This window comes from Symphalangus syndactylus, chromosome 11, assembly GCF_028878055.3.
Source record: "Symphalangus syndactylus isolate Jambi chromosome 11, NHGRI_mSymSyn1-v2.1_pri, whole genome shotgun sequence".
Taxonomy (NCBI): domain Eukaryota; kingdom Metazoa; phylum Chordata; class Mammalia; order Primates; family Hylobatidae; genus Symphalangus; species Symphalangus syndactylus.
The window spans coordinates 83179261-83191017 of NC_072433.2; the positions used below are offsets into that span (position 1 = coordinate 83179261).

Consider the following 11757-nt stretch of genomic DNA (forward strand, 5'->3'; position numbering starts at 1 on the left):
GGATTGAATTCTAGCTTGACCTTGGGCAAATTACATAATATTTCAGTGCCTTAGTCTCCAGCTCTGGAAAATGAGGATGATAATAATTGCACCCCATTAAAAAGTTGTTGTGAGGAATGTAAAAGAACATTTTCTCTGTACAGGAGCATTTCTCAAGGATGGATCATAACTGACTATTGTGTTTCTCAAGGTTGGCTCCAAACCAGCAGAAGCTGAAAAAAGAACAGTGAACTTGGAATGACTGTGGGATGCTAGGCTCTTACTGGTCCTAACTGAAGACTTTTTCCCAACAGCGAGCAATGGGGCTTCTTTTAACCAACTCTATTTACAACTTTAGATTCATTCCGTTCTTTCCAAAGTACTGGATTTCAACACTTAATTAGCAATAACCACTTGAACCTACCCTGGCAAGCCCTTTAACAACTCTGAATTTTCCCTCTCAGTGAGCTACTACTTAATTCAGTAAATTTCTCCCTATCCTGTATTCCTGTGGCTAGCAAGTCAACAGACTCAGCTTTTATTTTATTTTATTTTGAGACAGAGTCTCGCTCTGTCATTCAGGCTAGAGTGCAGTAGCTTCATTTTGGCTCACTGCAACCTCTGCCTCCCGGGTTCAAGCGATTCTCTTGCCTCAGCCTCCTGGGTAGCTAGGACTACAGGCATGTGCCACCAGGTCCACCTAATTTTTGCATTTTTAGTAGAGATGGGGTTTCACCATGTTGGCCAGGCTGGTCTTGAACTCCTGACCTCAAGTGATCCACCCGCCTCGGCCTCCCAAAGTGCTGGGATTACAGGCATGAGCCACTGCTCCTGACCTCAACTTTTAATTTTTATCTATCGATCTAGTCTGTTATTACCTGCTACTTACCTACCCATCCATCCATTCATCCATCCATCCATCTGCCCATCCTTTTTTTTTGTTTATTAGCTCTGCTCTTTATTTTATTTGTTGATAGGCCCAAGTAAATTAGTATGTGTAAAACTCACTTAAAACAGTGCTTAGCACATGGTAAGCATAATATGTGATAGCCCTTATGATCTAGTAACTCACCAGTATCTTGCGTGTATTAGAAAAATGTGTCTCTGAAATATTTTAATTATATCTCTATAAGAGCATACATAAATGATAATATATAAATCTCAATATCAGAATGTTTCTAACCCAAGTTTTAAGTAATGATGTGTGTTCAGGAATACTTCATCTGGCATCTAAGGGAATGGTTGGGAAGATTTTGAGCTTCCCCAGTGGGAAAAAGGCTGGCATATTCAGGTCTAACTTCAGAGTCAAAGTCTTTGAAGTTAATAAAGAGTTTTTAATTTTGAATAAAATAAAAACTATTTTTTTTAGTTTGAAGAAAGACTATTTATTCTGATTCTCTCCAACTTATGAACTTTTTTTTTTTTTTTTTTTTTTGAGACAGAGTCTCGCTCTGTCGCCCCGGCTGGAGAGCAATGGCGTGATCTTGACTCACTATAACCTCCTCCTCCCAGATTCAAGCGATTCTCCTGCCTCCACCTCCCGAGTAGCTAGGATTACAGGCACCCGCCACCATGTCCAGCTCATTTTTGTATTTTTGTATAAACGGGGTTTCACCATGTTGGCCAGACTGGTCCTGAACTCCTGACCTCAGGTGATCCACCCGCCTTGGCCTCCCAAAATGCTGGGATTACAGGCCTGAGATACCATGCCCAGCCGAACTTAAGAACTTTTGAAAATTATAACTCTGAGCTTTTTAAGGACACAGGGTTAAAAGGTGGTTTGCTGGCAGATGGGCATCAGCAAAGCCTGTTTCGAAAGCTCAGCATGAGTGCACACATGCACTCAGCCTTGGCCTTGCACTGTAAATTTTTAGCAAAGTACACAAGTATGGGGTTTTGTTGCCAAGGAAATGGCTTTGTTTCTCTGAGGAAGGAGATATTGAGGACACTTCTCTGTAAGTGATCACCGAGCAAGGCCATATTGTTTCCCAGACCTGCTGTTCTGTACAACGTGAAGCTCTTCCGTCCTGTCTGTGCCTCTCTGGCCAGTCTTCATTACAGTGGCAGCAGGCAAGCCAGGCTTTTGCTGACATCTGCCTTCCCTTTCTACTTGCCCAGGCAATTGTGGCTTGTGTTTGAACTGAACGATGAAGAAAGATCTCAGGCAGTTTTGAGTCAGCCTTCGGGTTCCTCAGAAACTTTAAACACAGGAATGAATGAGGTCACTGAGGTCAGGAACTCCAGGCGCCCCTGCCTCATGCTTAGAGCATCAGCTTCTGGAGGTCAAGGGTAGGACTATCAGGGGCTGCATGACGAAGATGATAGTGGTGAGAGGTGACAGCGTGCTGGCAGTCCTCACAGCCCTCACTCGCTCTCAGCACCTCTTCTGCCTGGGCTCCCACTTTGGTGGCACTTGAAGAGTCCTTCGGCCCACCGCTGCACTGTGGGAGCCCCTTTCCGGGCTGGCCAAGGCCGGAGCCGGCTCCCTCAGCTTGCAGGGAGGTGTGGAGGGAGAGGTGCGAGCGGGAACCTGTGCTGCGCGGCGCTTGCGGGCCAGCTGGAGTTCCAGGTGGGCGTGGGCTTGGCGGGCCCTGCACTCGGAGCAGCCGGCCGGGCAGTGAGGGGCTTAGCACCTGGGCCAGCGGCTGCGGAGGGTGTACTGGGTCCCCCAGCAGTGCTGGCCCACCGGCGCTGCACTCGATTTCTCGCCGGGCCTTAGCTGCCTTCCTGCCGGGCAGGGCTCGGGACCTGCAGCCGGCCATGCCTGAGCCTCCCACCCCCTCCGTGGGCTCCTGTGCGGCCTGAGCCTCCCCGACGATCGCCGCCCCCTGCTCTACTGCGCCCAGTCCCATCGACCACCCAAGGGCTGAGGAGTGCGGGCGCCCAGCGCGGGACTGGCAGGCAGCTCCACCTGCAGCCCCGGTGCGGAATCCACTGGGTGAAGCGAGCTGGGCTCCTGAGTCTGGTGGGGACGTGGGGAACCTTTATTAGTCTAGCTCAGGGATTGTAAATACACCAATGGACACTCTGTATCTAGCTACCCTGGTGGGGCCTTGGAGAACCTTTATGTCTAGCTCAGGGATTGTAAATACACCAGTCAGAACTCTGTATGTAGCTCAAGGTTTGTAAACACACCATTCAGCACCCTATGTCTAGCTCAGGGTTTGTGAATGCACCAGCGGACACTCTGTATCTAACTACTCTGGTGGGTACTTGGAGAACCTTTGTGTCTAGCTCAGGGATTGTAAATGCACCAATCAGCACCCTGTCAAAACAGACCAACCACTAGGCTCTACCAATCAGTAGGATGTGGGTGGGGCCAGATAAGAGAATAAAAGCAGGCTGCCAGAGCCAGCAGTGGCAACCCGCTCCGGTCCCCTTCCATGATGTGGAAGCTTTGTTCTTTCGCTCTTTGCAATAAATCTCACTACTGCTCACTCTTTGGGTCCACACTGCCTTTATGAGCTGTAACACTCACCGCGAAGGTCTGCAGCTTCACTCCTGAAGCCAGCGAGACCACGAGCCCACGGGGAGGAACGAACAACTCCAGATGCGCTGCCTTAAGAGCTGTAACACTCACCGTGAAGGTCTGCAGCTTCACTCCTGAGCCAGCGAGACCACGAGCCCACGAACCCACCAGAAGGAAGAAACTCCGAACACATCTGAATATCAAAAGGAACAAATTCCGGACACGCTGCCTTTAAGAACTGTAATACTCACCGCGAGGGTCCGCGGCTTCATTCTTGAAGTCAGTGAGACCAATAACCCACCAATTCCTGACACAGTGGGATCACTTAGAGAGAGCCAGAAGTCCGGGCCATGACAAGCTGGGACCCAGCTCTGCTTCACATGTAAGTTATTCGTCTTCTAATTGTCCCGCTAGGTGAAATTAATCATTTATTCAGAATCTCCACTTCCTGCTAGTTGTCCAGCTGGCGTGGCTGTAGCTCCTTCCTGCAAAGCAATGTTGAAGAAGCTATGGAAGCAAGAAGGAAGCATAGATTCTAAAAACTGACAACAAACCACTTACCCCTATTGCTCTTCTTCCTAAAGCTAAAGGTAAATCCTGGCTGGAGTTGCAAATGGGAATGTTAGCAAATGGCAATAGGAATGGTGGTTCTAATGCTTGGGGCTCACCACCTTCCCTCCCTTATATTCCTTTCCTGATGCAGAGTGCCAGAGTAGCCAATACCCCCTTTCAACAGGAGCTCACAGTCAATACTTAAGGAGGAAAATTACATTAAAAGAAAGATTAAAACTGCACAAGACAACAATACATAGCACCCAAAGCAAAAATATTAGAGCAAACAGACCAAGGATTTTTTTTTTTTTTTTTTTTTTTTTTGAGACGGAGTCTTGCTCTGTCGTTTAGGCCGATGTGCAGTGGTGTGATCTCGGCTCACTGCAACCTCTGCCTCCCAGGTTCAAGCGATTCTCATGCCTCCACCTCCCAAGTAGCTGGGACTACAGACCATGCCCAGCAGAACCCGAGGACCTTCAGGACACCATTTGAAAATTATGGAGAACATGGCATCCTAGAATGAGAAATCCACATCTGGTACTGTCAGCCAGGGTTCCTAGCTTTCAGCAGAGAGGGAATTATTAAAAATAGATAGGATAGCATAGCTCACCCCACCCCCGAGAGGGAGAGATGACAAGCTTGGAGGTAGGGAGAACGGCCTGGATTCAGAATGCAGTGAAGATACTGCTGCTGCCGGGCACAGCAGCTCTGGCTCATATCACTAGACATGGGACCTGGCTGGGGGGCTCGTACCAGGGAGCCTGGACACGGGACCCTGCTGCTGGGGCTGTGGCTGCAGGGCTTCTGGAGGGTCTGTGTTGCTGAGACTCCAACTGCTGCCCCCACCCACAGGAATGGAGCCTGCGCCAGTTTCTGATTCACGGTTTGAGGCAGGAGTGTCTCACTGGAAGATCTTGCACCACGGGCCTGTACCTTAGCTTTAAAGAAGGCTGTGGAAACGCATATATGGCATTTTTGTTTCTGTAATTTGAAGTAGCTCTACCTAATAAGACAAAATTCTCCAAAAGGAGAAGGAGGTTCAGATACCAAGGGAGGAGGAAATAATGACAAATGCTTACTACAGGAACTTTGGCAAATTGCTTTATCTCTGAGCATTATTCCTCTAGGAAAAATAATGGCCCTTCTAAGTCATCCATCCATCCATCCATCCATCCACCCATCCATCCATCCATCCATCCATCCATTTATCCATCCATAGCAAACATTTAGTAAGAGCTGTTCCAGCTATCTATTGTTTCATAATAAATGACCCCAGCTTAGTGGCTGAAACAATCATTTCAAGGTATCTCATGACTTTTGTTGGTAAGGAACTCACACAGGACTCTGCTGGGTGATTCTGCTCCCTGTAGAGTCAGCTGGAGTCCTTTGAGATATTCAAGTAGCAGCTGATTTGATCTGGACTTGTCAAAATGGCTTTGCCGACTTATCTGATCCCTTGACCGGGATGGCTGGAAGGCTGGACTCCACTGGGCTCCACTCCCTCTCCATGTGGTCTTAGGCCTTTCCACATGGACTCATCAGCAGGGTAGCTGGGCTTCTTACATGAAAGCTCAGGGCTCCAAGAGACCAGGTTTGCCTTAAGCCTAGGCTTAGAGGTGTCATAATGTCACTTCCACCATACTCAGTTGGTCAAAGCAGTCACAGGTTAGCCCAGATTCAAAAGGGGAAATAAAATACATAGACATCACCTCTGGATGGGAGGCATCAGTGAATTTGTGGTAAGAGCCTTTAATCCACTATAAGAACCAACTACGTGGCAGACATAGTGTTAAGAGGGGGAGATACGAAACCAAGACATGGCCCTGTCTTCAAGGAGCTTGCAGTCATACAAGGTTACAAATGAAGGCAGTTAATGAGATCAATGTCAAGAAGCATTGTAAATGGTAAAACAATTTTAATATGAAGGATTGCTTTATCTCTGAGCTTTATTCCTAAATAATCCTAAAACCTGGATCTAACAAATCCCTCTAATGCTCTCAAGTATCAGTTACTATTTGTTGACTGTTCACCAAGAATCAGGCACTCAGCTAGGAATTCTTTTGGTATAATTCTTCCCAATTCTCAAACAAATCCCACTGCAGCAATTTCTTTTTTTTCTTTTTTTTTTTTTTTTTGAGACGGAGTCTCGCTCTGTCTCCCAGGCTGGAGTGCAGTGGCTCAATCTCAGCTCACTGCAAGCTCCGCCTCCCAGGTTCACGCCGTTCTCCTGCCTCAGCCTCCCAAGTAGCTGGGACTACAGGCGCCCGCTACCATGCCTGGCTAATTTTTTGTACTTTTAGGAGAGACGGGGTTTCACCGTGTTGGCCAGGATGGTCTCAATTTCCTGACCTCATGATCCGCCTGCCCCAGCCTCCCAAAGTGCTGGGATTACAGGTGTGAGCCACCGTGCCCAGCCTACTGCAGCAATTTCTACATGCCAAAGCCTTGCCCATGCTCCTTGTTTGATGACATGATATCTTGGGTTTGGTCTTATATCAGCACCCACCACTCTACCCGTCGATGCCACTTAATAGATGCTTCTCGACATGCCCATGCAGGGCTCTAGCCACTTAAGGAGAGATTTTCAATTTACAGTGACCCAACCAACCACTCGTTAGATGCACTGATCTGTTCCTCTCACAATTATTACTTTAATTTGCTGTCCTCTCTCGGGCTGTGAGGCGACAAGCTTGTAGGCTGCAAGGCAGACAGAGTTGAAGATGTATTTAAAAGTGCTTATGCTCTATTAGCAAAACTTACTAAATTCCTGATGTGTTTAGGGAACTAGACCACGGAGCACTGTGAGCCAACACAGTTCCTGCCTCAGAGAATAGTCATCCAGACAAGATTTTAAAACTTTTCATTAGTTTTACCTGATTGATAAAATTAGAATGCAGAAAATCAGAAAAGTAAAAAACGAAAAAGCAGCTGGTCATAATCTCTGTCCAAAAATGGTGCTATTCACATTTTGATTTATTGCCTTCTGGTTATTTCTTTATTTTTAGTTTTAAGAAAATTAATACACTTCATTTTTTAGAACAGTTTAAGGTTTATAGTAAAATTGAGCAGCTAGGACAGCTGTTTCCCTCTGCCCTCCTTCCCTGCACATAGTTCCCCCTATTATTAACATCGTGTAACAAAAATCTTGTATCAGTGCCATATATTTGTTACAATTAGTGAACCAATATTCATACATTATTATTAAATAAAGTCTATCATTTACTTTAAGGTTTATTCTCTGTGTTGTACAGTTCTGTGGGTTTTGACGAATGCAGGTCAGTATCCATCATTTCAGTATCCTAGAGAATAGTTTCAGCATTTATCTTTGGTACTGTCAGCTCCTACCATCATACACTCCTGCCTGCAGCTTTTTTTCTTGTTTCTTTATTTTTCATATGTGAGCCTAACACAAGCCTTCCTTTATGCTATTGTACCCTTCCTCCACATGTTTATAAACTCTCATAAACATCATGGGATACACCATTCTATACTTAACCATGCCCCTAATGTTGGACATTCATGTCGATGACAAGCGTTCATTTATCATATAGGATATTTTAAAATCATTTCATGGAAATAGATTTCCAGGATCTAGATAGCATTCGGTGAAAAAAATAATTTAGAAAGAAACAGCATTGTATGGTGTCCCCCAGCACCTCCTAGACAAAAGACTTTTGTCTAAAGGTTGGAGGCCTGTGCTGTCTTGGCCTAGTGAGTGCCAGTTTCCGCGTGGCTGCCCAGCACCCTTAGGAAGGCTGTGGGGGGGGACGGTGCTGGCCTGGGTCTTAGCTTCCCTGCTCCTGCAGGAAGGTCTGGGCTTCCTCATTCACTCCCTTCTACTCTCATCCATCAGCGCCTTCAAACCGAAACCTGGAACTATGGTATTCTCTTTGGCTCTTAGGACAGGTTGGCTTAATGGGGGAAGTATTAATAGCACTGGTGTCGGTGGAAGTGACCTTGATCCATGTAGCAAGATCTTGATAAAACGTGTCACTCTTGTTACCTATCAGGATCAAACTGCATCACGGAAGCTGAACACGATGACACCCTGTCTGGAAAGTTTTTGCCAGAGGGCAAAAGACTGAAGTAGAATATCCCTTTGCCATTTCTCATGTAAGTGCACACCAGAACTAATAAGAATAATATGAGAATAAGAGTACTTTCTTTTTTTTTTTTTTTTTTTTTGCTGTGAAACTGATAACCATAAAATTCGATATCTAGAGTCCTGAAGTGTAACAGCTCCTTCTCATACATTAGCTTCCATTCATTACCCCACAACAGTTCTGCATGCTAGCTGGCATTTTTGCCATGTTACAGTGAGGAGCCTTGGCATCTCGGGTTCCGGAGAGATGATGTTGCCATATGTGGTTCTTCACGACTGTCCTACAGGCCCTCAGCTGGAATGTGACAGAATTGGGAGCTGAATCCAAGACAGTGGTTTCCTTATCTGCTCTAGCCAGGAGCAGGCCAGGCCACCCTTCTGGACACAGTCTATCCCACGTGGGGACAGATTGGCCAGCCCTAGCCCATGGGTCTCAACACGGCCAGAGCGGCTGTGAGAAATCTTGTTTGTTTTAGCCTTTGGAGTCCTGTCTGTTCTCTGACCTCTGACCCAGAACTGTGTGTTTCAACCACTTCCCAGTCTGTTGTCCTGGCTCAAAACAAAGTGAACGAAAGCTCTTTCCTTAAGCCCTGCTCTCATTCTCAAGGGCTCCATGAAAATGAGTGGTATGGGCATGTGGCTGGTGAGTTGCTGTGGCCCTGAAACGAGCAGGAAGATAGAGGGCAGGTCCGGGCCTCGGAGGGCACTAACGGCAGGGAAGCAGGAGGGTCAGCATCAGGAGCCTGGCCTTTGGCCTGCAGAGACCTGAGTCCTCCCCTTACTCCTGAGCTGTGTAAGCTTAGGCAGGGAACTTACCCCTCTGGGCCTCAGTTTCATCATCGGGAAAGCAGGGCTGATCATAGTGCATGGCTTATAGAGCAGTTTTGAGGATTTCATGAACAAAAAAACAAAGGTAAAGCACTTAGCCTTCTGCCTGGCATGAGTAAGCCCTCAGGAAACTGTAGTTGTTATTATTTAGTAGCCAGGAAAATACAGAACACTCAATCTGTTGGCTCCCTGGTGTTTCTAGAACTGTCAGCAAACACTTCCACATCACCAACCAGCAGGGCCATTCCTCAAACACCTTTGCTTTTGTCTGTCAGGCCTCCCACTTCAACAAGTGTCCCTGGGTTTAAGTCAGTAACCTCCTAGGCAGGGAAAGTTGCCTCACGCATGTGACATGCAAGCACGTCTCTAAAGCGGCAGAGGATCTGGCAAAAACATAGACTCGCAACTTGTCTGTTTCCTGAGACACCCACAATTGGCCTCATGGAAGCGGTTGACTTCTTCCCATAGCTGGCTGTGTCTTACTTCATCGCCTCCTCCAAGCCTAGGGCCAGCCCTGCCTGGCTGGGGGATCATGACAGTCTTTGTTCCCATATGGGCAAAGTCTTTTGAAAAGAGGGAAAGATCATTAGTTAGCTGTCAACCTCTAGCATGGTTAGGTCATGAGTAATTCTTCTAGAGAGCCAGAGCACTGGCAATTCATTTGGTCGAGAACGTTTTATCTACTTGCACGGCATAGGGAGGAAATAAATGGAACAAGTTATATAAAAATCTCTGTCGACTGAACAATTCCTTACCAATCCAACAAGGAGTATGACGACGATGCCACTTTTCCTACCTTTGAGAGGTCATGCACAGACACACGCACATGCACACACCACATTATACCCCCCCCACCACAAATGGGTGCACCCTCCTCCCCCAACCACATACTCGCTGGTGCACACATACACGCCACACCACATTCTGTAGTGAGGAAAGGATCACATGCGGCCTTAAGGACTGGTTTGCGTAACGGGTGCATATTTCTGCTAGTGTTTTTGTTCTTGCAGTCAGGACTGGCCGTTGTCTGAAAGCAAACCTCAAGGACAGGACTTCTTGGACTCCGCAGCCACCCCAGGCTGCTGCTCCATCGCAGGAAGTCCAGCAGGTGGCGCTGCACCCCGCGCGGACCCGGCTTGCCTGTCTTGGCCCCAGGGAGGTCGGTTGATGCGCAGTCGGGAAGCGGGTCTGCGCGCACCCCGCTGCAGCTGTGGCAAACGCAAACGATGACACACAGGCTTGACGAGGGCCTTTGTCAGAAGCAATGGGGATCTGGCGTCATCGCACAATGGGAAACAAACTGCTTCTGCCTGGCTGGCCAGAATGCACGTTTGCTCACTATTGATGCCGGGGCATTTACAGGCAGAATGAGTTCATGTGAAATTTCAGGATCTGCCATGACTCAGATTCACTTTCTGTAAACCAGAGTCAACATTACATTTCCCTTTACTCTGGGCCATTCCTTGAATTTTTAGGTCTCACCAGTTGTTTTTGTACTAACTGAAGGGATTTGAGTATTTCACAAGCACCTTATTTTTATTAGTATTTTTAGGGCATTACCAATTTGGGACTGATCTGTAGTGTGAGAGATTGTTGTCACTCTTAGCTCCAAACATGGGTTGGCTTTATATATTATTAACATATTCCGAATTATACTGTGTAGAAGTTCAAGTGAAACTTGTAAAATACTTTTCTGGCACGAAGCCCTGGAGAGGATCGTTCAGGGAAACAAGGATGGCGACTGGAGTAAGAAATGCAGGTGACTCGTGGGTGGGCAGGGAGTGGAAGAGAAGACAGCTGGAAGGTTTTAGCATTCAGGAAAAAAATGGAGACAACTAGAGTTGATCTGAAGATTATGGCAGAATTCAATATTGGGGGAAAGAAACAAGATGGGGGTTAGAAATTCGAAATTAGAAAGAGCAGAGCTCCACAGGTTGGAAAGGTTGGAAAGGATTTGAGCAAGAGAACAAGAAGGAGCCTGCTAATAGCACCCTGGGTTTACATCAAGAGAAGCACCTGGAGAGAATTAACTCGGGAGGCGGTGGGAGCATGGGAAACCTTTTCATCTCCAAGAGGGGGCAGGAACAGCAGCTGGCCTGAACTTGAAGGTACACCAGGTAGCTTGCCTGGGCCAGGAGAAGGTGATTCTCTTCTATGCCTCTCTCCAAAGCCCTGCTTCTGATGCTGCTCCTCTACCAGTATTGAGGGGAAGATACATCCCTAAGAAGTTCCCTGCACCCCATTCTTTGTTGTGGCTAACTGGTCCCCTAGGAATTTTTCTACTAATTTTCAATTCCCCTTCTCACCTGGTGAAATCTTAAATCTTACTGTTCAATAAAAGTTCTACTGAAATTTCTATACCACGTTGAATTTTTTGTGTTTCCTTTGTTTTTAGTTCTTTGGGAGTTTTACTTAGAAAAAAAGCCTCTGTGGACTAGATAAGGGAGGAAACCCTCATGTGGACCCTCTTGAGCTCTGTTTTCTTTCCTGGCCTCACTGGTGTGGGCTCTCTGGCTGCCCTGCTGATCTCTTGCCTTACTGGATTTGGGTGAGGACTGAGGAGAGGGACAGGAGTGTATTCACTGGTTACTATTCAGACTAAAGGATTAGATGTCGCAGGTGAATAAGCAAGAAAGCAAACACATAAACAAACAAAACATCTGAACGTTTTCAATCCAAATGGAGCAGAATTTAGCTTTTCCAGCTAAACTGCCCCACCCCTGGCACCCAGGGAAAATGGTGCTCGTATTGTAATATGTTCTCCCATGGATGCATGCAATATTATGAGTAATTTTTGCCTTGTGATGTAAATTCTCTTTCTTCCTCA

The 11757-nt window shown here is 46.8% G+C and overlaps 1 pseudogene; it reads left to right on the forward strand.

Moving 5' to 3' along the window:
* The first annotated feature begins 8040 nt into the window (after positions 1-8040).
* Positions 8041-11278, forward strand: LOC129457836 (putative uncharacterized protein encoded by LINC01554; annotated as a pseudogene).
* The last annotated feature ends 479 nt before the right edge of the window (positions 11279-11757 follow it).